The sequence below is a fragment of the Salmo salar genome, chromosome 19 (assembly GCF_965601325.2).
Source record: "Salmo salar chromosome 19, fSalSal1, whole genome shotgun sequence".
NCBI classification, from domain to species: domain Eukaryota; kingdom Metazoa; phylum Chordata; class Actinopteri; order Salmoniformes; family Salmonidae; genus Salmo; species Salmo salar.
In genome coordinates, this window is record NC_138309.1 from 30875104 (window position 1) to 30900315 (window position 25212).

The 25212-nt window shown below is 41.7% G+C and overlaps 1 protein-coding gene across 2 annotated transcripts in view; it reads right to left on the minus strand.

Annotated features, from left to right (window-relative positions):
* Nucleotides 1-25212, minus strand: part of LOC106578680 (CYFIP-related Rac1 interactor B) — a 68004-nt gene that overhangs the window by 30746 nt on the left and 12046 nt on the right. Inside the window, exon 2 of one of the 2 annotated variants that reach the window (XM_014157770.3) lies at nt 18037-18128. The gene's annotated coding sequence lies outside the window, so the exon portion shown is untranslated. Of the gene's footprint in view, nt 1-17839; nt 17866-18036; nt 18129-25212 lie in introns of those variants that run through there. The other variant, XM_082965687.1, reaches the window with a different exon arrangement.

The following is a 25212-nucleotide window of genomic DNA, read 5'->3' on the forward strand; positions in this document are numbered from 1 at the left end:
CCTTCTTCACCACACTGTCTGTGTGGGTGGATCATTTCAGTTTGTCCGTGAAGTGTACGTCGAGGAACTTAAAAAAATCTTCCACCTTCTCCACTGCTGTCCCGTCGATGTGGATAGAGGGGTGCTCCCTCTGATGTTTCCTGAAGTCCACGATTATCTCCTTTGTTTTGTTTTGTTGACGTTGAGTGAGAGGTTGTTTTCCTAACACCACACTCCGAGTGCCCTCACCTCCTCCCTGTAGGCCGTCTTCGTCGTTGTTGGTAAATGGTTTGTGGTAATGATCTTTTACGGATCATTACCACAAACCATTTACCAACAACGACGAGACGGCCTACAGGGAGATGGTGAGGGCACTCGGAGTGTGGTGTCAGGAAAACAACCTCTCAAACAACCTCTCACTGTGAGATGAAGAGGAGTAGAACATTCAGTGCTGAGAGTAGAGGAATGCAAGAGACAGGAAGGGATGGTTTTGCGCCCATTCATTGGTATTGGAGGTTCTGATATGTCAGTGGGAGTCCCGGCCCAGCGGACAGGGTGTGGTTATTTTTGTTTTGGACCCCCCACTGGGCGATCGTGTGCTTACAGAGAGGAGGGGGGAGGGGGGGGGGGGGGTTCGTCTAGGGCCAGGGTGCACTGCTTTACAACCGTGAGCCCAACAACGCTCTCCAATTGGCTAAGCCACACTGCCCCACCATGCACTGTATCCATGGACTCAAAAAAAGCTGGTGCCATTGAAAACAAGCGGCCAGCCAATCAGAGGTGAACTTGGAGAGAGATGGTACAGTGGTAGTAAGACTTGAAAGCACATGAATATATTAATGCAGATGAGGTCATGCGCCAAACAAACTGCGGATTAAGGAGGGGAGCGAGGGGATCTGGTGAACAGGCAGTGAAGAAATGTATTTTCCAGCTTCCAGCACTAAGTGAATCATTTCCCTGAGCAAAATGCAACTTGGTTTTTGCCAAATTGCTGTCATGTTCTGAAATATTTAAAAAACTAAATGACAACTCACAAATATTTATACTGACTATATTCCTGTATAAAAAAAATATACTTTTTTTATTATTATTTGAGAGCAGATTTGCACAGCCTAGGAGAATGAAACACTGGAGGAATAACAATAACGACATGAGTGAGGAGATCTCAGTATCAGCCCTGAAGATCCTAATATTCAGTGCCACGCCCATTGAACATGGTGACCCCAGGATGGCATTCCTGGAGTCACACAGACACACACCTCCGTACCTCCGTACATGGAAACGCCCCAAAACACTGCTAGACTTGAGGCTCCGGGTCTGCTGCGATGTCCTATAAAAACAGCTCATTGCTGCAGGGGGATTACAGTGCTGACATTCCACTAATACACTATTCTCTCTCTCTGCAGCGGCGTGAGGATCCACTCATACTACGGCGTTTTTTTCCCCTCTTCAATCTACAGACAAAACCCCCATAATGACAAAGCAAAAACAGGTTTTTAGACATTTTTGCTCATTTATTAAAAGTACAAAACTGAAATATCACATTTACATAAGTACTCAGATCCTTTACTCAGTACTTTGTTGAAGCACCTTTGGCAGCGATTACGGCCTCGAGTCCTCTTGGGTATGACGCTACAAGCTTGGCACAGCTGTATTTGGGGAGTTTCTCCCATTCTTCTCTGCAGATCCTCTCAAGCTCTTGTCAGGTTGGATGGGGAGCGTCGGTGCACAGCTACAGTAATGGAAAAAAGTATTTGATCCCCTGCTGATTTTGTACGTTTGCCCACTGACAAAGAAATGATCAGTCTATGATTTTAATGGTAGGTTTATTTGAACAGTGAGAGACAGAATAACAACAAAAAAATCCAGAAAAACGCATGTCAAAAATGTTATAAATTGATTTGCATTTTAATGAGGGAAATAAGTATTTGACGCCCTCTCAATCAGAAAGATTTCTGGCTCCCAGGTGTCTTTTATACAGGTAACAAACTGAGATTAGGAGCACAATCTTATAGGGAGTGCTCCTAATCTCAGTTTGTTACCTGTATAAAAGACACCTGTCCACAGAAGCAATCAATCAAACAGATTCCAAACTCTCCACCATGGCCAAGACCAAAGAGCTCTCCAAGGATGTCAGGGACAAGATTGTAGACCTACACAAGGCCGGAATGGGCTACAAGACCATCGCCAAGCAGCTTGGTGAGGTGACAACAGTTGGTGCGATTATTCGCAAATGGAAGAAACACAAAAGAACTGTCAATCTCCATCGACCTGGGGCTCCATGCAAGATCTCACCTCGTGGAGTTGCAATGATCATGAGAACGGTAAGGAATCAGCCCAGAACTACACGGGAGGATCTTGTCAATGATCTCAAGGCAGCTGGGACCATAGTCACCAAAAAAACAATTGGTAACACACTACGCCGTGAAGGACTGAAATCCTGCAGCGCCCGCAAGGTCCCCCTGCTCAAGAAAGCACATATACATGCCCGTCTGAAGTTTTCCAATGAACATCTGAATGATTCAGACAACTGGGTGAAAGTGTTGTGGTCAGATGAGACCAAGATGGAGCTCTTTGGCATCGACTCAACTCGCCGTGTTTGGAGGAGGAATGATGTCTATGACCCCAAGAACACCATCCCCACCGTCAAACATGGAGGTGGAAACATTATGCTTTGGGGGTGTTTTTCTGCTAAGGGGACAGGACAACTTCACCGCATCAAAGGGACGATGGACGGGGCCATGTACCATCAAATCTTGGGTGAGAACCTCCTTCCCTCAGCCAGGGCATTGAAAATGGGTTGTGGATGGGTATTCCAGCATGACAATGACCCAAAACACACGGCCAAGGCAGCAAAGGAGTGGCTCAAGAAGAAGAACATTAAGGTCCTGGAGTGGCCTAGCCAGTCTCCAGACCTTAATCCCATAGAAAATCTGTGAAGGGAGCTGAAGGTTCGAGTTGCCAAACGTCAGCCTCGAAACCTTAATGACTTAGAGAAGATCTGCAAAGAGGAGTGGGACAAAATCCCTCCTGAGATGTGTGCAAACCTGGTGGCCAACTACAAGAAACGTCTGACCTCTGTGATTGCCAACAAGGGTTTTGCCACCAAGTACTAAGTCATGTTTTGCAGAGGGGTCAAATACTTATTTCCCTCATTAAAATGCAAATCAATTTATAACATTTTTGACATGCGTTTTTCTGGATTTTTTTGCTGTTATTCTGTCTTTCACTGTTCAAATAAACCTACTATTAAAATTATAAACTGATCATTTCTTTGTCAGTGGGCAAACGTACAAAATCAGCAGGGGATCAAATACTTTTTTCCCCCTCACTGTATTTTCAGGTCTCTCCAGAGATGGTCTCTCAGGTTCAAGTCCGGCCTCTGGCTGGGCCACTCAAGGACATTCAGAGACTTGTCCCGAAGCCCTCCTGCATTGTCTTGGCTGTGTGCTTAGGGTCGTTGTCCTGTTGGAAGTTAAACCTTCACTCCAGTCTGAGGTCCTGATCGCTCTGAAGCGGGTTTTCATCAAGGATCTCTCTGTACTTTGCTCTGTTCATCTTTCCCTCGATCCTGACTAGTCTCCCAGTCCCTGCCGCTGAAAAACATCCCCACAGCATGATGCTGCCACCACCATGCTTCACCGTAGGGATGGTGCCAGGTTTCCTCCGACGTGACACTTGGCATTTAGGCAAAAGATTTCAATCTTGATTTCATCAGACCAGAGAGATAATCTGGTTTCTCATGGTCTGAGAGTCTTTAGGTGACTTTTGGCAAACTCCAAGCTGGCTTTCATGTGCCTTTTACTGAGGAGTGGCTTCAGTCTGGCCACTATCACAAAGGCCTGATTGGTGGAGTGCTGCAGAGATGGTTGCCCTTCTGGAAGGTTTTCCCATCTCCACAGAGGAACTCTGGAGCTCTGTCAGAGTGACCATTGGGTTCTTGGTCACTTCCCTGACCAAGGACCTTCTCCCCCGATTGCTCAGTTTGGCCATGTGTGTGCCTTTCCAAATCATGTCCAATCAATTGAATTTACCACAGGTGGATTCAAACCAAGTTGTATAAACATGTCAAGGATGAATAATGGAAACAGGATGCACCTAAGCTCAATTTAGAGTCTCATAGCAATGGGTCTGAATACTTATGTAAATAAGGTATTTTTGTTTTTTATTTTTACTAAATGTGAAGAAAAAAATTTATAACCTGTTTTCGCTTTGTCATTATGGGGTATTGTGTGTAGATTGATAAGAATAAAAATATTTAATCCATTTTAGAATAAGGCTGTAACGTAACAAAGTGTTGAAAAAGTCAAAGGGTCTGAATACTTTCCGAATGCACTGTATATTCGATGGAAATGCAAAAAAAAATGGTATTTAGATAAGGATGTAGGATGTATACTGTGTGTCTACAATATGTGGCTATGATATGTGGGGGTGTATTTGGGGGGGGGGGTACTGCAGTGGCGGAAGCAGAGCAAAGAGGGAGGCAGCTTTAAACTTGACCTAGATTCTCTGGGTGACAAGCCACATCGCATTAGCCCAGTCGGCCAGGACCAGACCCACCGGAGCTCGCTGCTCTCTGACACTGGCCCGATATGACAGGCAGAAAATGGGGGAGCACTTCCCAAAATGGGGCTGGCACGCAGCACCTCCCCATGATGAGCATAACTGCAGTCGATGCACACGTTTTATCTCCCGTTTTGCATCAACGTAGCCTACTACTTTAACATTTCAACACTCATCAGATTATTGAGGCAAACTACAATTCATCCTTAAAGCTGCATATTTGAAGATAAAAAATAAACCTTTGAAATCCAAAGCGACCAACCAAAGCAGCAGAAATCACAGAGAGAGAACTGGGGGACGAAACCAGGAGATTCAGCTAAGCCCTACTCTATTGACTGTACCTGATCAAAGCCAGAAACCATGGAAACATCTACAGTCGGCTACACACACACAAACATATGCGCACTCACATACACACGCACACACAACTTTGTATTACAATACTTGTGAGGACTTTTTACCGTAACCTTAGCCCTAACTTTAACTCCTAACCCATAATCTAACCCTAAACCTAACCCCTAAGCCTAAAATAGCCTTTTTAGAAGTGAGGACTGGCCAAATATCCTCACTTCTCTGAATTTCCCTTGGTAGACCATTGTTGTGAGGACTTCTGGTTGTCACAACTATAGTAAAGATTGTTGGGAACACACACACTATTCTTCAAGAAGCAATGGCTATACCTATATCATTAATTCAAAAGTTTAAAAAAATGAATGTACCAATCCCAGATTGCCCCTCTAACTCTCTCTGAGTAGTTGAGGCAGTATTTGGTATTTTATTAGGATCTCCATTAGCTGTTGCAAAAGCAGCAGCTACTCTTCCTGGGATTCACACAAAACATGAAACATAATACAGAATGACATAATACAGAACATCAATAGACAAGAACAGCTCAAGGACAGAACTACATACATTTTTTAAAAGGCCCCTATAGCCTACATACATGCATACATGCATGCATACACACAAACTGTCTAGGTCAAAATTTGATTTGATTTCAAATAGGGGAGAGGCATTGTGCCGCGAGGTGTTGCTTCATCTGTTTTTTGAAACCAGGTTTGCTGTTTATTTGAGCAATATGAGATGGAAGGAAGTTCCATGCAATAAGGGCTCTATATAATACTGTACGTTTTCTTGAATTTGTTCTGGATTTGGGGATTCATTTATAGTCCATAAAGACAAAGCAACCTGAGGATCACTGCAGTGCTGTGGATAAGACCTGGTGACCTCTCCGTGCACGAAGAAAGAAAAAACACGCGCCGACTGAAATATTCTTCACGTTTCTTTTTTTTCCACAAGAGCAACATCAGTACTGGTGATGAGAAGTCCCCTGTAGCCAGACACTTTAATACGGGGACATGATGTGAGCCAGCTGAGGTTCCAGGGCTTAGTGGTTGTACTGCCACTTAATAAGAGAGGAGAGGAGGAGATAGAGAAACGCTGCTGTTACAGAGGCATAATATAGCCATGCCTTCCTTACAGAGAGCCCTAGAGGCCTGAATGAAGAACGTGTGTTAGTTTGCTGCCTGTAAACAAACAGTCGCGCATTTCTTTGCATTTTGAAGCTCTTGTGGAAAACAGTAGAACATCTATGTAAATAGCGTATGTAAATAATATATGTAAATAATAACTGTGAAAAAACAAAGCAGTACTGCAATGTGGCGTACTCTATAAATATGGGTGAATGTCTATTGTTCCCCAAACTCTGACAAAGGGCTGCCAGTTTATTCTGACCTCTGCTGCTAAACAAATACATCAATTCAAAATCTAATCAAATGTTATTTGTCACTGCGCCGAATACAACAGGTGAAATGCTTACTTACAGGCCCTTAACCAACAATGCAGTTCAATAAATAGAGTTAAGAAAATATTTACAAAATAAACAAAAGTAAAAAATCAAATAAAAAGTAACACAATAAAATAACGAGGCTATGTACAGGGGGTACAAGTACTGAGTCAATGTGCGGGGGTACAGGTTAGTCAAGGTAATTTGTACATTTAGGTAGGGGTAAAGTGACTATGCAGGTAGGGGTAAAGTAGATAATGAACAGCGAGTAGCAGCAGTGTAAAAACAAGGGGGGGGGGGGGCTCTCAACTCGCTCCACTACAGCCCTGTATATTCCACAATCATCTCCTTTGACTTGCTCACATTGAGGGAGTGGTTGTCTCTGACCTCCTCCCTATAGGCTGTCTCGCCGTTGTCGGTGATCAGGCCTATCACTGTTGTGTTGTCAGTAAACTTAATGATGGTGTTGGAGTCGTGCTTGGCAATACACAGTCGTGGGTGAACAGGGAGTACAGGAGGGGACTAAGTAGACACCCCTGAGGGGCCCCCATGTTGAGGATCAGCGTGGTAGATGTGTTGTTACCTACCCTTACCACCTAGGAGCGGCCCGTCAGGAAGTCCAGGATCCAGATGCAGAGGGAGGTGTTTAGTCCCAGGGTCCTTAGCTTAGTGATGAGCTTTGAGGGCACTATGGTGTTGAACGCTGAGCTGTAGTCAATGAACAGCATTCTCACATATGTGTTCCTTTTGTCCAGGTGGGAAAGGGCAGTGTGGAGTGCAATTGAGACTGCGTCATCTGTGGATCTGTTGGGGCGGTATGTGAATTGGGAGTGGGTCTAGGGTTTCCGGGATGATGGTGTTGATGTGAGTCATTGGTTTTTCCTTCGTTCAAGTATACGCCTTTTGAACCCCGACACCCAAATACTTTTTGTTATTACAAACACTTGAGCTGAGCACACCAATTTCTCTTTCTATGACCTCGCCACGCAGACAGCTATAACATAGGGTGTAATGGGGCAGAGAGCAGAACTTCCCTACAGCCCATACCCTGTGGGGTGGTAGTTAGTGAGGGGTGGGTGGGTGTGAAGGGGGGGCACAGGCTGCATATCATAGGTCACATGTCGCAGGCCCCAAACCATCATTACACAAATGACCTTTTGACTGTGTCTGAGTCATGGACGCAACACAGCATACTGTAGCACACTTTATAGGCAGCAGAATATAGGCCTGTATATCAGCATCTCTTAGAGACTGTGTATGACATTTTATATGAAAAGTACATGCGATACACTGCACATGTAAGTAACATAGATTCAGTATGTTTTTTTTGTTTTTTGAACCCTCACAAGATTATGGGTGGGGCACAGTGGAGCTTGCTGAGGTTTGGGGAGATGACTTATCGGTACAGAGTACTGGTATCTCGATTTAGAATGCTTTGAGCGCCCTCTGGAGGTGATGAACAGAAGTACATAGAAGACCTTGAGGAGGAAGAGCGACCACTCCCAAACTCTGAGCCATGCTCGAGGTATTACACATGCCAGCTTCAGCTACAAATCCTTTAGGTACCACAACAAACTCAGAGAAATAAATAGCTCAATCAATGTGCTTTGACAGCTGTCTTCACTTCCCACATATTTTGGGTATACAGTTTAATTTCGCCCTGGATTAAGCCAAATCTCGAATTAAAACGTTCTAAAATCATAATAACACATGCATCAACCCTGACATTGAAACGTTACCATAGAATTTACATGCATAATGTGGATAACATTCTACTAAAACCACTTTGGATTCATTAGCATAACCTGTTGGATAAAAAATGTATTATATGCCAGTTAGCAGACACTTTTATCCAAAGCAATTTACAGTAGTGCATCCATATATTATCGTTTGGGTGGCCACAGCAGGAATTGAACCCACAAGCCGGGTGTTACTAGCACCATGCTCTACCAACTGAGTTGTGTCTCAAACCGTTGGAACACACAGAATGTTGGACATCTGGTCATGCATGCTGCAGCCCATCCTCTAAAATAGGGACGTTTCCTCAGCTCGATAACACTGCAGTAACTCCTCAGATTAGCAGACATCGTGCCATGTACTGCATCAAGGGTTAATGGGGGCTAGTGTTCAAATAATTGGATTAGGGCGCCACCTTGTGCCATGTTGAGCTACTGGAAGAACGCAACATTCATTTGGGCAGTGGCACTTTAACAGTGATATTGTAATTTATATGGCCTGCCCTACAAAACAGACAGATGTATGCTAGATCAACAGAAGAGATAGACAGAGAGAGAGACAGAGACAGAGAGAGAGACAGAGAGACACAGACAGACAGAGATAGAGAGACAGAGACATAGATACAGAGAGACACAGACACAGACATAGATACAGAGAGACAGACAGACAGACAGACAGACAGACAGACAGACAGACAGACAGACAGACAGACAGACAGACAGACAGACAGACAGACAGACAGACAGACAGACAGACAGACAGACAGACAGACAGACAGACAGACAGACAGACAGACAGACAGACAGACAGAGACACAGACATAGATACAGAGACAGAGAGACACACAGAGAGAGAGAGAGAGAGAGAGAGAGAGAGAGAGAAAGACGCAGAGAGAGAGAGAGAAAGACACAGAGAGAGAGAGAAAGACACAGAGAGAGAGAGAAAGACGCAGAGAGAGAGAGAAAGACGCAGAGAGAGAGAGAAAGACACAGAGAGAGAGAGAAAGACGCAGAGAGAGAGAGAAAGACGCAGAGACAGAGAGAAAGACGCAGAGACAGAGAGAAAGACGCAGAGACAGAGAGAAAGATGCAGAGATGCAGAGAGAGAAAGACACTGAGACACAGAGACACACACAGAGACACACAAAGAGACGAGCACAGAGACGGACACAGAGACAGAAAGACACAGAGACAGAAAGACACAGAGACAGAAAGACACAGAGACAGAAAGACACAGAGACAGAAAGACACAGAGACAGAAAGACACAGAGACAGAAAGACACAGAGGCCGAGAGAGAGAAAGAGAGAGAGGTCATCTGCCTTTGGACTAAAGAGCAGAAACCTGGACTTCAAAGAAATTGGAGAGAGAGAGAAAGACGCAGAGAGAGAGAGAAAGACGCAGAGAGAGAGAGAAAGACGCAGAGACAGAGAGAAAGACGCAGAGACAGAGAGAAAGACACAGCAAAATCACACTCTACTTGAACAGAGCTATACTCAATCATGAGGCATAAAAGCCAAAATAACTGAATAATATTAAGAAACACTATAGATAGAAGGATAGTGTGGAAATCTACCAAAAAACAATTAGGCAACAACAAATTCAATCCCTTTTAGACATTTTCCTGGACAAAATGTTTCACTGTAATAGTGAAGGTGTAAACTTGGCAATAGAAAACCTAAACAGTATATTTGACCTCTCAGCTTCCCTATCAAATAAAAAATATCTAACAGAAAACCGAAGAAAGTTAACAACAATGACAAATGGTTTGATGGAGAATGCAAAACAACTAAGAAAGAAATTGAGAAACCTATCCAACCCAAAACATAGAGACCCAGAAAACCTGAGCCTACACCTTCACTATGGTGAATCACTAAAACAATACAGAAATACACTACGGAAAAAGAAGGAACAGCACGTCAGAAATCAGCTCAATATAATTGAAGAATCCATCGACTCTAACCACTTCTGGGAAAATTGGAAAACACTAAACAAACAACAACATGAAGAGGTATCTATCCAAAACGGAGATGTATGGGTAAACCAGTTCTCCAATCTTTTTGGCCCTATAACAAAGAACAAACAGCAAAAACATATACATGATCAAATACAAATCTTAGAACCAACTATTAAAGACCACCAGAACCCACTGGATTCTCCAATTACATTGAACGAACTACAGGACAAAATACAAACCCTCCAACCCAAAAAGGCATATGGTGTTGATGGTATCCTCAATGAAATGATGAAATATACAGACAACAAATTCCAATTGGCTATAATTAAACTCTTCAACATCATCATTAGCTTTAGCATATTCCCCAATATTTGGAACCAAGGACTGATCACCCCAAGGACTGATCACTCCAATCCACAAAAGTGACCCCAATAACTACCGTGGGATATGCGTCAACAGCAACATTGGGAAAATCCTCTGCATTTTCATTAGCAGCAGAATCGTACATTTCCTCAATGAAAACAATGTACTAAGCAAATGTCAAATTGGCTTTTCCCAAATTACTGTACAACAGACCACGTATTCACCCTGCACACCCTAATTATAGTTTTTGTATGTTGTCGAACTGCTTTGCTTTATCTTGGCCAGGTCGCAATTGTAAATGAGAACTTGTTCTCAACTTGCCTACCTGGTTAAATAAAGGTGAAATAAAAAAAATAAAAAAATAAATTAACAAACAAACAAACCAAAACAAAGGCAAAGTCTTTGTTGATTTCAAAAAAGGCTTTGACTCAATTTGGCATGAGAGTCTGATTTGGCATGAGTTGTCTTTTGTCAATTTGGCATGAGAGTCTGCTATACAAATTGATGGAAAGTCGTGTTGGGGAAAAAACATACAACATTCTAAAATCCATGTACACAAACAACAAGTGTGCGGTTAAAATGAGCAAAAAACACATTTGGCGAGGGCACTAGAACTGACTGCAGCACCCGGCCTCACCCTACTAGAATCTGAAGTCAAATGTCTACTGTTTGCTGATGATCTAGTGCTTCTGTCCCTAACTAAGGAGGGCCTACAGCAGCACCTAGATCTTCTGCACAGATTCTGCCAGACCTGGGCCGAGGTAACTTCCACAAAGCTGTGAACAAGCTGAGAGACAAGGCAAGAAGGGCCTCCTATGCCATCAAAAGGAACATCAAATCCGACATACCAATTAGAATCTGGCAAAAAAATACTTGAATCAGCTATAGAACCCATTGCCCTTTATGGTTGTGAGTTCTGGGGTCCACTCACCAACCAAGAATTTACAACACTAAATTGAGACTCTGCATGCAGAAATCTGCAAAAATATCCTCCGTGTACAACGTAAAACACCAAATAATGCATGCAGAGCAGAGTTAGGCCGATACCCGCTAATTATCAAAATCCAGAAAAGAACAATTACATTTTACAACCACCTAAAAGGAAGCGATTCCCAAACCTTCCATAACAAAGCCATCACCTACAGAGAGATGAACCTGGAGAAGAGCCTCCTAAGCAAGCTGGTCCTGGGGCTCAGTTCACAAACACAAACAGACCCCACAGAGCCCCAGGACAGCAACACACAATTAGACCCAACCAAATTATGAGAAAACAAAAAGATAATTATTTCCAATGTGTAAAGTACTTAACAAAAAAAACGGAGCAAACTAGAATGCTACTTGGCCCTAAACAGAGAGTACACAGTGGCAAAATACCTGACCACTGTGTCTGACCCAAACTTAAGGAAAGCTTTGACTATGTACAGACTCAGTGAGCATAGCCTTGCTATTGAGAAAGGCCGCCATAGCCTGTCTTCACTTGAGAGCCAGGTCTGCCTATGTGCACACTGCCCACAAAATGAGGTGGAAAGTAAGCTGTACTTCCTAACCTCCTGCCAAATGTATGACAATATTAGAGACACATATTTCCCTCAGATTACACAGATCCACAAAGAATTCGAAAACAAACCCAATTTTGATAAACTCCCATATCTACTGGGTGAAATACCACAGTGTGCCATCACAGCAGCAAGATTTGTGACCTGTTGCCTCAAGAAAAGGGCAACCAGTGAGGAACAAACACCACTGTAAACACAACCCATATTTATGTTTATTTATTTTCCCTTTTGTACTTTCACATCGTTACAACAATGTATATATACATAATATGACATTTGAAATGTCTTTATTCTTTTAGAACTTCTGTTAGTGTAATGTTTCCTGTTAATTTGTATTGTTTATTTCACTTTTGTTTATTAACTACTTCACTTGCTTTGGCAATGTTAACATATGTTTCCCATGCCAATAAAGCAGAGAGAGTCAGAGAGAGTCAGAGAGAGTCAGAGAGAGTCAGAGAGAGTCAGAGAGAGTCAGAGAGAGTCAGAGAGAGTCAGAGAGAATCACAGAGAGTCAGAGAGAATCACAGAGAGTCAGAGAGAGTCAGAGAGAATCACAGAGAGTCAGAGAGAATCACAGAGAGTCAGAGAGAATCAGAGAGAATCAGAGAGACACAGAAACAGATACACAGAGACAAACAGAGACAGACAGAGAGAGACAGAGAGAGAGAGAGACAGAGAGACAGTGAGACACAGAGAGAGACAGAGACACACAGAGAGAGACAGAGACACACAAAGACAGACGGAGACACTGAGACACAGACAGAGAGAGACAGAGAGAGACAGAGAGACCGAGAGAGCAGCTGGAGTGATGCTCAGGGGAACGGAGGTTGCCGAGGTAAAAAGCATGTCAACCCTTCAGAAACATAAATAATTAGGGATGCACGATATAAATCGGTAAGCATATCGGAATCGGACGATATTAGCTAAAAATACCAACATCGGCTCTATGTAAAGTTTAACGGCAATTTCCAAAACCGATGTCAAAGCTGACGTGCATACCTATATGACGTAGGTAGATGACGTAATGACGCCACCAAAAATACAGCGCTGCTGCTATTATTTCCAGAGGAGGGGAGAAAGTGAAATCTTTCATTACCACTAACCTAATTACTCATTTGAAAGTGCATCAAACCCCGGACGTTCAACGACTATTTGGAACAAAAGCAGACAAAAAACTAAGCACACACTTCAAACAACTAAACAAGTTCAAGTCGAGCAGTCATTTGAAAGAGTAAGAACATTTCAGCGAGACAACTCAACGGTGAAATCCATTAAAGCCAAGATACTTCAATGCAAACAAGAAACAGGGTTTACGTGAAATGTTACAGACACAGATGGAAATGGACACAGTGATCAGTGCGCACCGTGGAAGAGGACCCATGACAGAAGAGGCCACGGACAGAGCTGGAAGTTCACTGCTTGACATGTATGATGAAATCCTGTTTGAGAATGAAACGACTGAACAAATTAACAACCAAACAGCACAGCAAGTAAGTGAAAGAAATAGGTTTCAATTATGTTTTACCTGTAATGGGGACATATGTAAATGCCAACAAAATACATTTTTGATCAGGGTGTGTGTGTTTCAACTATTTAACTGTAGTAGAATGCTTTAAAAGCTTTAAATATCGGTATCGGGTTTTTTGGAAAGGAAAATATTGGATATCGGTATCGCCAAAAATGTGATACCGGTGCATCCCTATAAATAACAGAGCAGTCAGTGGAGAAAATAGGGTCTTTGGCTGACACATCAAACCACTCTGCATGTGACTCACCACAGACAGTTATCATCTTCCATTACCTATGCATGGAGATGTGGGGCCATATGTTTGCAGAAAAAAAAGTTATTTATATTTTTTTCATGGAAAATTCCTTCAGGTACTGTTCTCATCAAATAAAAAATATATATAATCTACTTCATCAAGACAATCCACAAGTCTGCTTTGAATAAATATTTCCTATGTTGTAGTGTTGTCTACAATGCTTCCAAAAGATTCCAAGGCCAAAGAGCTGTAATCGACAGAGACTGCTGAACTACACTGAGCAAGTAAAATAGGCCTAAACCATGGAGCCAGAAAGCAAAGCTACAATACTAGACAGTGAGAAAGCATGTTAAACATATTCATAAACCTATTTGTATAAACTATTCAAATGCACAACCCATCATATCTCAAGATCTTTAAATGTAGGTTATACCTTACATTCTCTATCACCACCTGGTGGCACTATTGCCTAGTTGTATTGTTTGTATAAAAAGCTTTACCTCAGGATATGTCACATCACCTTTTACACCTTGATCAGACCGACAGCATCATGGTGTTTTGGTATACCAGAAGTACATTAATTTCCATTGGAATGCTGCGTTTACCTTGCAGCATTGAGTTGCAGAGGCTGTTGCAGTGTGTTCTGTGTGGTGCATATTGTTGGACATATCCAATGTATGCAAACTGTATGTGTAGACTTGACAGAAATAGTAGCAAAAGGTGAATGTTGAACTTTGTTGGACACATATCCACTAAAAATGTTGGACTACATAATAAAAAAGTTTGACTGCATAATTTATTAACCAGCATTGATGCAATGACGCTGTTGGTCTGATTGAGGTGTAACGTTGCGCCGAAAGTCATGTATTTCAAAATGGGGACATCCACAATGGACTGGAATCACAACGCGCCCCTTGAAGGCTCCGTTGTGAGACGGACACCGCATACTTTACAATTTTCCAAACTTTGTGTCTTCTTCAGCCCAGCCAGAGTCTGTCAAAGAACAGGAAGTTACCAAACCACAGAAAAATATGAAAATATGTAGTTTTCGGTGATGGCTTTATGGGATATTAAACAACTACCCAATTACCCATTCCAAATGCACATTGGCTGTTAAGCCAATAATATTATATGACTGTTGCCTCCTGTTTAAATGTATTGTGATGGTAATTAGGTTTGTTTTTGATGATAATTATTAGGTGGAGGTAGCTAGCTAGTTGTATCTTCAACCTAGCCTTGCTTTTAGCTAGCTAGCTGCTCTGTAGTGCAAGCTAGATTGACTTGCTTTATAGTTAGAGAAAAAAGTGAAGAAACTAAACAAAACATGTTTTATTATCACCTGAAACAATATATTTAGCCTGTCTTGAATGAAAAGGTCACATTTTGCCATCTCAAAAAACAAATGCGATCTCTGACGAGAGAAAGGCTCTTCTCCATTTTGCGTTACAAACACAATACTTGTCCAAAGACAGCATGAAGATAGGCAGTGGTGTAAAGTACATAAGTAAAAAATACTTTAAAGTACTGCTTAAGTATTTTGTTGGGGTATCTGTACTTTACTATTATTATTTGACAACTTTTACTTTTACTCCACCACATTTCTAAAGAAAATAATGTACTTTTTACTCAATACATTTTCCCTGCCACCCGAAAATACTTGTTACATTTTGAATGCTTAGCAGGACAGGTAAATGGTCCAATTAATGCACTTATCTAGAGAAACATCCCTGCTTATCCCTACTGCCTCTGATCTGGCGGACTCACTAAACACAAATGCTTTGTGCAGAAAATTGTGCAGTCTGGTTTGTTTAATATAAGGAATTTAAAATGATTTTTACTTTTACTTTTGATACTTAAATATATTTCAGCAATTACATTTACTTTTGATACTTAAGTATATTTAAAGCCAAATACTTTGAGACTTTTACTCAAATAGAATTTTACTGGTTGACTTTCACTTGAGTCATTTTCTATTAAAAGGTATCTTTACTTTTACTCAAGTATGACAATTGAGTACTTTTTCCATCACTGAAGATAGATGAAAACTGCTTCTCCAATAAAAATCCCTTATCACACCTGTAGGCGATGTCATGACGAAGGTTGACTAGCTAAGCTCATGCGTAGAAATACGTCATCGGGTCTAATGTCATCTCACGCCGAACTGAGCATGTGCAGTCCATCAAATCAAAGGCACTCCTTTGATATGAAGTTGTTTTGGAAGAAAATGAAAATGTCAGTTTGTCACTTTCACAAGGTTGGAGTAATAACATGTTCAACTACTTAAGACACTGGCTCGAATCTAGACTGTGCCTTTCGATTTTGAGAAATATAACAACTAAGGAAGAACTTTTCACTTCTCTCATTGACTTCTCATACCCCAAACCCCGTCCTCGTCTGTTTCGCAAGCGTTCCTGGAAGTATTTCGATGTTGCACCTCGAAAATTGTGTGGTAATACCAGTGAAATGGAATTGAAAGACAGCTGATCTATGTCCTATAAATATTTGTTTATATTTAGTATATTTTCTTTCATTTCTCTTTTTTTACTCAAAATATATGTCACTAAACCACGGCTCAAGCCAATTTCATGGTACTGACCGTGTTCTACAATATACTGTATGTGTGTGTGTGTATATATATATATATATATATATTTTTTTTTTTTTTTTTTTTTAATTATTATTATTATTTTTTTTAAATGGTTTGCAATATAAAATGTCTTAGATATGTTTTATTAACAATAAAACACTTCAATTAAAACAAAACTGTGTCATTATCTGACACTTTTAAGTGTTTTTCTTGGTGGTTAACGGCGTCATAGAATGACCCACCACACAGAACATTTTAAATGAAATTTGCTTATTAAATCCTAGACTGCTTGCCTTGGATTGTCTGCAGCTTTATCAGACAGACAGGTAGGAAGCTGTGGTGAGTGGGTGAGGTGGGCAGGTGACGTCACAGCGTCCTATGACACCTCTGATTAGGCCCAAGAATGACAGCTCCGCCACTGTGCCATCGTAACGGTCTCCAAGGAGACTAGAGGGAAAATATAAAAAGGGGTGGGAAAATGCCACATGCAGGAATTAATAAAGACAGGAGTGATGTGTCATAGACACCCATTTCTAATGCTGACTGTACCAGTGTCTCTGAGCTGTGGAAGATTCTAGGCTTAGATGTGGCTAGAGCTTGTTGTATAGGTGAGGAAACAAGGAAACAACAGTGAAATCCTCCATCTGGATACAGCCAGATTCGGACACAACAGAGATATAAGCCTCCAAATCAGAACACCTTGCCTTGAATATAAAATACTGAATGTGTAACGGGTCAGGAACCTAGTGAAAGTGTTGCTTCCATCCCTCTCCTTGCCAACCTGAGCTTGAACCAGGGAGCCTTTGAACACATTGACAACTGTCACCCACAAAAGCATCGTTATCTGTCACTCCACAAAAGCCGCGACAACTACAAAAGCTGCAACAACTACTTTGTCTCAGAGCGGGTGACGTCACCAACTGAGCACTACTAGAGCACAACAAGCTAGTCATTTCACATCGACTAGACTAGCATGACAAAAATAAACAGTTTAGTCACAAATGTTCAGACAGAAACCCGGCCAAACTGTATCTATTAATCAGACAGAAAAACATTGAGACCTAAGCCCCCTGGACTAAGCTCTTGTTTGTGGTCGAGAACACGTTCAAACACTTGGCTGTCAGCTTCACTTCTATGAGGTCAGACAATCGCCGGTGACCCTGTGACGACCCTAGTTAGATAAGTAGCCTGCCTTGGAGAATAGAGCAAGAAATTGAGGCACTCGCATTACTCAGACCCATTCCATGGCCCACAATGCACTTCATTTCCGTACCAGCATCACACAAACGGCGTACACATCGTGACCCTGATGGGGAAAAAGTGCAACACAAGCATTCTTCTAGCTCCAAATAATCCCAACCGGAGCTTGAAGGAACTTAAAATGAAGAGAAAAACAATGCTTAAGAGTGACCAAAGTTCAAAAGACAATGCTTGTCTTAGAGCTGAAGTTCCACTAAGTTATTTTACACTTGAGGTATAAAGAATCAGAGAGGTATAAAGAATCAGATAGAAAGGCCTTGTAGCAGATAGCATGTTTTGCTGTGGTCTTACAGTTGAAACCTCAGGTTCGATGAGTCAGGACATGACAGCGGTAGCTGTTGATAGCTCCGGGGTGAAGCTTCCCCTAGGCACAGAACTACAGTAGAATCAGCTTCCCCCTCCCCCAATCCTAATGTTAACCATTAGTGTTGAAAATGCTAAACTGACCCAAGATCAGCGTCTACGGGCAACTTTGTGCTGATACTAACCTGCAGAAGAAGCTCTGGAGATGTCAGTCAGGAGGAAGGAGGCCCAGCCTGGCAGGTGGCCAAGTTCACAGTCCTCCAGCGGAGGTCAGGTCCTGAAAACACAGGTTCATTGAGTCTCAAAACAGATACAATAAAGTCCATCATCTAGTTCCCATGTTCCTTCAAAATCAAAACCTTTTGGCGACAAAACTTAACCTGAACAATATTCAACGCTCGTTATTCCTCTCGGTCTAGCTCTAGTCCAATCATCATGTAAGCAGGTCCAGCAATTCACGTGACCAGAACACACATTTCCAACCCCTAGGACCTTGTTTATCGACCATGCATCGCACTGACCCATAGATTTACCGAACACTTTTGACTCTAGAGGCCACATGAATACAATGTTACCAGAGGTTGAGAATTTGATGGACAGCAACTGTGGCTAGTTAGTCACAAGTGCAGGCCTTCGTGATTCTCTTGCAGAGGGAATCTTGAGGGCAACGTCGCAGCAGTCTGATAGAAACTGGGAGGCACAGCGGCCACAGCCACACACCACTTCCTATTGTGCAACACTTCCTCTCATTTAGCGTGCACTTCGGCTTTTCCACTACACTCCCTGGTCCATACCTCCTGTGAGGCTACAATCGACAGAACATCCTTAGTGTTAGTTCAACCAAGACTCGTGTTCACTGCAATCAACTCGGCCAATGGTTTGAGGTGCAAGATGGGGGGGGGGGGGGGGGGGGGACTATCCTCATTGTCACAACCCTAGAAATATAATTTCTAGTTCTATGGTCACAACAAACATATTTTTTTTTTTGCATAGTCACCTTTAAAGAATCACCGGTAAAGAGAACCCTCATGGCAAGATGCGCTTCAACCTGATCTTTAGTTTTTTTGTTACCATTTTGGATTTGAAAGGTTACTTGAAACAAACCACACTCCCCTTTGAGTTCTCTGGCCCTTTTCAGCTTTTCAGAACGTGGTTGAGTGCAGGTTCAGTAGACTGTGAGACGATTAGGACTGGGACGCTGTACTATCCACTAGCCTGCATACAAATAGGCTGCAAACAAATGGCCTGCCATAACGGACTAGCGGTGGTCATGCATGAATGTAATCGGACTTCTAGCTCTGAGACCTTCGCCTATAACAACCGAGCTAGTCGCTCTAAGATTGAGCTGTAGAGACAAACTGTCAACATCAAATATATCTAGGCTTTGAGATGGCTGGGAAAAAGTACCTGCATAGTACTACTCTGGTGGCTACGGGATATCAAATCTCTACTTTTCTCAGACCGCCCTTATGTTTCAATGTAGAACCTTATTACCCCTGTAATACCCTTCTTCTACCATTCTTTTAACCATTTGTTTATGATACATTGTAGGTTTTAAAGAGGGAAGTATCTCCATTGTAAGGGGCTGTAGGTTTATATCAAATACAAATGGACATTCTTAAGTGACATCGGTGCCAGGGCATCATATTATTAGTTAAAGTATGTATCACCTACAGACAGGGACTTCAAGGATTGTTAAGGAGAATGGGTCAATTTAGTAACACCACTGGAGAGGTCTTAAACATGTCTCGAGACATCTTCATTTATATGTCTTAAGAGGTCTCAAGACTCAAAATGGCTGGGTATGAAATTTGAACATTGCTAAGTACAAGACAAAGTAATGTTGCATATTAGAGGAACAACAGCAGTCGCAGCTTCCCTCTCCCTCATCATGCTGAATAAGAATGATTCACTCATGAGCAGAAAGAGACGATTCTGTCAGAGTAGCAAAATGACAAAAAAGGCAAGCCAAACAATAAATATACAAAATAATGTATCTTTCGTCTCCATGTATTTCCAAAAGGCTGAATGTACAGTATCTCACCGGATCATGCATCCGAGCGAACTAAACAGCGCCCCTCTGTCTCAGTATATGTAGCGTATCTATCTGATGCTGTCTGGTCAACAACAAAAAAAAGAGTATGACATTGTTGCCGCCTGTAGCATTGAATGCAAGGGAAGCCAGCGAGCATTTGGCCTGCCTTGATAAAAAAATGTATAAAATAAATAGCCAATCAGCGTTGAGCTAAACTGAGTGAGCTCAGCTGTGAATGGTCCTGGTGCCACCAAAAAAAGTATAAAAGGAAGCCAGTTTGGATTTGGCTTCAGACCAATCACATTAGAAGCCAAATGTCATTGACAGAAAAAAAAAATGGAATTTTTACATCTCGTTGTGTCGTTGTCCTCCGTTGGCTAGCTAGCTAGCTAAAATCGTCCCTTTCCTAAATTAGACATGGGAGGTGATAGGGATTTGGACTTGTTTAACTTAATTCTCTGTTCTAGCCAAAGATTATAATGGTGATTCTGATCCAACCATTAATTCATACATCATGCCCCTGGCCTGAGAAGATGGAAGTTCAACATGTAACTAGATGTGGTAATCTAATGTTAACTAGCTTGCCTGGCGCATCATTGCCCATGAAAGGAAGTTAAGCTAGCGAGCAAACATTTTAGCAAGGTAACCTAGGACAACAAAAACTAAAAGTGTGTACTGTATGACAGAGTCATAGACCGTTTTGGTAAGATGAAAGAGGAGGGCGGCATTTGTGTTTCCCTACAAGTAGGGTGAGTCAACATATTTTTCTACTTGCATGCACACACACACACACACACAGAAATCAGTAACATGGACAGCCACATCATATTTAGCTTACATTGATTGGACTAAATCGTTTTTGGTATCTTTTAGTTGTCACTGTACTAGACGTAGCATAAGTAATTCGATGACGTTGGAATGTTGAAGTTGAAATGGTGCTGGAATAGTGGAAGCAGCTCCTGTTTTCTTTGTGACTTGCGGTAACTCTCCATGGTTCTAAATTAATAGTTGTTCAGTTGACCGAAAATGTCAGAAACATGACCTTTCTTGACCATGCTGTAGGTCATGTAACTGTTTGTTATGTGCAACATGTTTTGTGGACTTCACCGGACAGAGGTTGCTCTTTGGTTCTGTAATGAAACAAATGTGTGGTTGAATTTATTCTGCCACTTTGTCTTATTGTCTCAGCCTTAAGGCCTATACATCACGGTGCCAAGGCATATGAACTAACAGGTTCTCGAGCAAACAATGCAATTATCACAACACATAGGTTGTAATATGGCTTTCTTTTCTGGCTTGGCTTCCCCAGTCATTTTACCCACACACCGCTACTGAAGACATGACTCATTTGTGAATTTTGTCTGTTGTATAATCAATTCTATACATTAGTTTATACTGAATTAAGTGTACATTTTAGTTAACTGTAATTTCTTCCGTTAGGTTCCTAGTGAATACAACCCTGCAGCCCCCCCCCCCCCCCCCCCCCCCCCCACACACACACACACACACACACACACACACACACACACACACACACACACACACACACACACACACACACACACACACACACACACACACACCAGCTTGTTATGTGAATGGAGACTACTGAGGCGGCCTCAGAGCTTCAATTCTTCTCCACAGTGCCTAATTTGTTTTCATGTATTTTGTTGAATTGTCACATCCATGCATACAGATCTGCCTCAGTTTCCGTCCTTTGTTGAAATAAGCTGTGTTTTGTCCCTAGGGCTTATATAACCGGCTCTAGTTTCAATATGATCATCTTCATTCCCTCGTATAAAAGTGTGAGTCAGTTTTCCTCAGCTCTAAGCCCCATCTCACTCGCAACAAGGAACTGGAAGCTGTTGCCATGGTAACAACCCATAATTAAGTTTCCGTTGGAGGATTTATCCAACATGTAAAACGACGCTACCTTGCTAAAAATATTTTTCTGAATATTCAAAAAACTCAGGATATAAAATTTACGTGGAGGAAAAAAAGAAGAAATAATGGCAATAGGAATTATAGGAATTTAAATTCATGATCTACAGCAAAACTTTAAGTTGACCACAAAAAATATCAAATACTTAGGATGTTTAATAAGTGAAAAGAACTAAACAAATGTATGAAGATAACTTTATCCTGTTACTCAACAATATGAAAACGGATCTAACTAAATGGAACAATCTTCTTACAGGTAGAATAAATCTCTTCAGAATGGCATTGCTCCCAAAGTATTGACATATACAGTGCCAGTCAAAAGTTTGGACACACCTACTCATTCCAGGGTTTTTCTTTATTTTTACCATTTTCTACATTGTAGAATAATAGTGAAGACATCAAAACTATGAAATAACACATATGGAATCATGTAGTAACCAAAAAAGTGTTAAAAAAATCAAAATATATTTTATATTTGAGATTCTTCAAAGTACCAACCCTTTGCCTTGATGACGGCTTTGCACACTCTTGGCATTTTCTCAACCAACTTCATCTGGAATGCTTTTCCAACAGTCTTGTTGAGTTCCCACATATGCTGAGCACTTGTTGGTTGCTTTTCTTTCACTCTGCGATCCAACTCATCCCAAACCATCTCAATTGGGTTGAGGTCGGGTGATTGTGGAGGCCAGGTCATCTGACGCAGCACTACATCACTCTCCTTCTTGGTCAAATAGCCCTTACACAGCCTGGAGGTGCGTTGGGTCATTGTCCTATTGAAAAACAAATGAGAGTCCCACTAAGCGCAAACCAGATAGGATGGCGTATCGCTGTAGAATGTTGTGGTAGCCATGCTGGTTAAGTGTGTCTTGAATTCTAAATAAATTACAGACAGTGTCACCAGTAAAGCACACCACACCATCACTCCTCCGTGCTTCACGGTGGAACCACACATGCGAAGATCATCCGTTCACCTACTCTGCATCTCACAAAGACACAGCGGTTAGAACCAATCATCTCAAATTTGGATTCATTAGGCCAAGGACAGATTTTTAACCGGTCTAATGTCCATTGCTCAAGTTTCTTGGCCCAAACAAGTCTTCTACTTATTGGTGTTCATTAGCAGTGGTTTCTTTGCAGCAATTTGACCATGAAGGCCTGAGTCACACAGTCTCCTGTGAACAGTTGATGTTGAGATGTGTCTGTTACTTGAACTCTGTGAAGCATTTATTTGGGCTGCAATTTCTGAGGCTGGTAACTCTAATTAACTTATCCTCTGCAGCAGAGGTAACTCTGGGTCTTCCTTTCCTGTGACGGTCCTCATGAGAGCCAGTTTCCTCATAGCGCTTGATGGTTTTTATGACTGCACTTGAAGAAACTTTCAAAGTTCTTGACATTTTCCGGATTGACTGACCTTCATGTCTTAAAGTAATGATGGACTGTCGTTACTCTTTGCTTATTTGAGCTGTTCTTTCCCTAATATGGACTTGGTCTTTTACCAAATTGGGCTATCTTCTGTATACCACCCTACCTTGTCACAACACAACTGATTGCCTCAAATGCATTAAGAAGGAAAGAAATTCCACAAATTAACTTTTAACAAGGCGCACTTGTTAATTGAAATTCATTCCAGGTGACCACCTCATAAAGCTGGTTGAGAGAATGCCAAGAGTGTGCAAAGCTGTCATCAAGGCAAACGATGGCTACTTTGAAGAATGTGAAATATAAAATATATTTTGATTTGTTTAACACTTTTTTGGGTTATTACATGATTCCATATTTGTTATTTCATCATTTGTCTTTACTATTATCCTACAATGTAGAAAATAGTAAAAAAAAAAAGAAGAAAAACCCTGGAATGAGAAGGTGTCCAAATTTTGGACTGGTACTGTATTTTTGGTAATACCTATCACCCCACCAAATACATCCTTTAAAAAAGTATACTTGGTCATAACAGACTTTACAAGGAAAAATACAACTCGGAATATAAAGGAAGGTTTTACATCTTCCTAAGTCTGATGGGGGTTTTAACCTTCCAGACTCGCCACCCAAGGATTTTAATTGTTACATATAGTTAAATGCAACAGCAGGTACATATTGAAGATGTGCATGCTCATCCCCAGAATCTTTATCCAAAGGATAAAGCTAAGAACAATAACAACGTCATATTCATGAACATTATAACAATATGGAATAAAATTAAATGTATTCTACAAGAACCAATATCACTCCCTAAAAACAACCCTTTGGAACAATCCTTGGATAGCTTTTCAGAATTCACTGATAAATTGGTCCACACGGAAAAATACAGACATTTTGACCCGACTAATGTAGATATTTTCACAACATTTCTATTTGAAATCTTTTAGACATCAGAGCAATCTTAAGGGAATCCTATTTGAGTCAGAAAAAGATGTTCATATGATAGGAAAGATAGAAAAAAATATTAAGTATTGGAACAAAGACTTAAAAATAACTAATATTAGCACAAGATAGAGGGAATGTTGGAACATAACTAACGCAAGAGGACGAAAATGGGGAGAGACTAGCTGAACTTTTCCAATAAATCTTGTTTCGATGCAGAACTAATGAATACACCCAGTTCTCACATCGAGGCAAGCAACACTGAACCATGCATCATCGGTTCCGGATGTCTGTGTGATCTCGCTCTCCATAGCCGATGTGAGTAAAACCTGCAAATAGGTTAACATTCACAAGGCTGTGGGGCCAGACGGATTACCAGGACACATACTCAGAGCATGTGCTGACCTGTGAAGTGTCTTCACTGACATTTTCAAACTCTCCCTGACCCAGTTTGTAATATCAACATGTTTCAAGCAGACCAACATAATCCCTGTGCCCAAGAATGCCAAGGTAACCTGTCTAAATGACTATCGCCGCGTAACACACACATCTGTAGCCATGAAATGCTTAGAAATGTTGGTCATGGCTCACATCAACACCAACATCCCAGACACCCTGGACCCACTCCAATTCTCATACCGCCCCAACAGATCCACAGACGACACAATCTCTATTGCACTCTAAACTGCCCTCTCCCACCTGGACAAGAGGAACACCTACGTGAGAATGCTGTTCACTGACTAAAGCTCAGCGTTCAACACCATAGTGCCCTCCAAGCGCATCACTAAACTCAGGAACCTGGGACTGAACACTTCCCTCTGACACTGGATCCTGGTCTTCCTAATGGGTCGCCCCCAGGTGGTGAGGATAGGCAACAACACATCGGCCACGCTGACCCTCAACAGAGGGGCCCCTCAGGGGTGCGTGCTTAGCTCCCTCCTGTACTCCCTGTTCACCCACGACTACATGGCGGCGCACAATTCAAACACCATTATCAAGTTTGCTGACGACACAACAGTGGTTG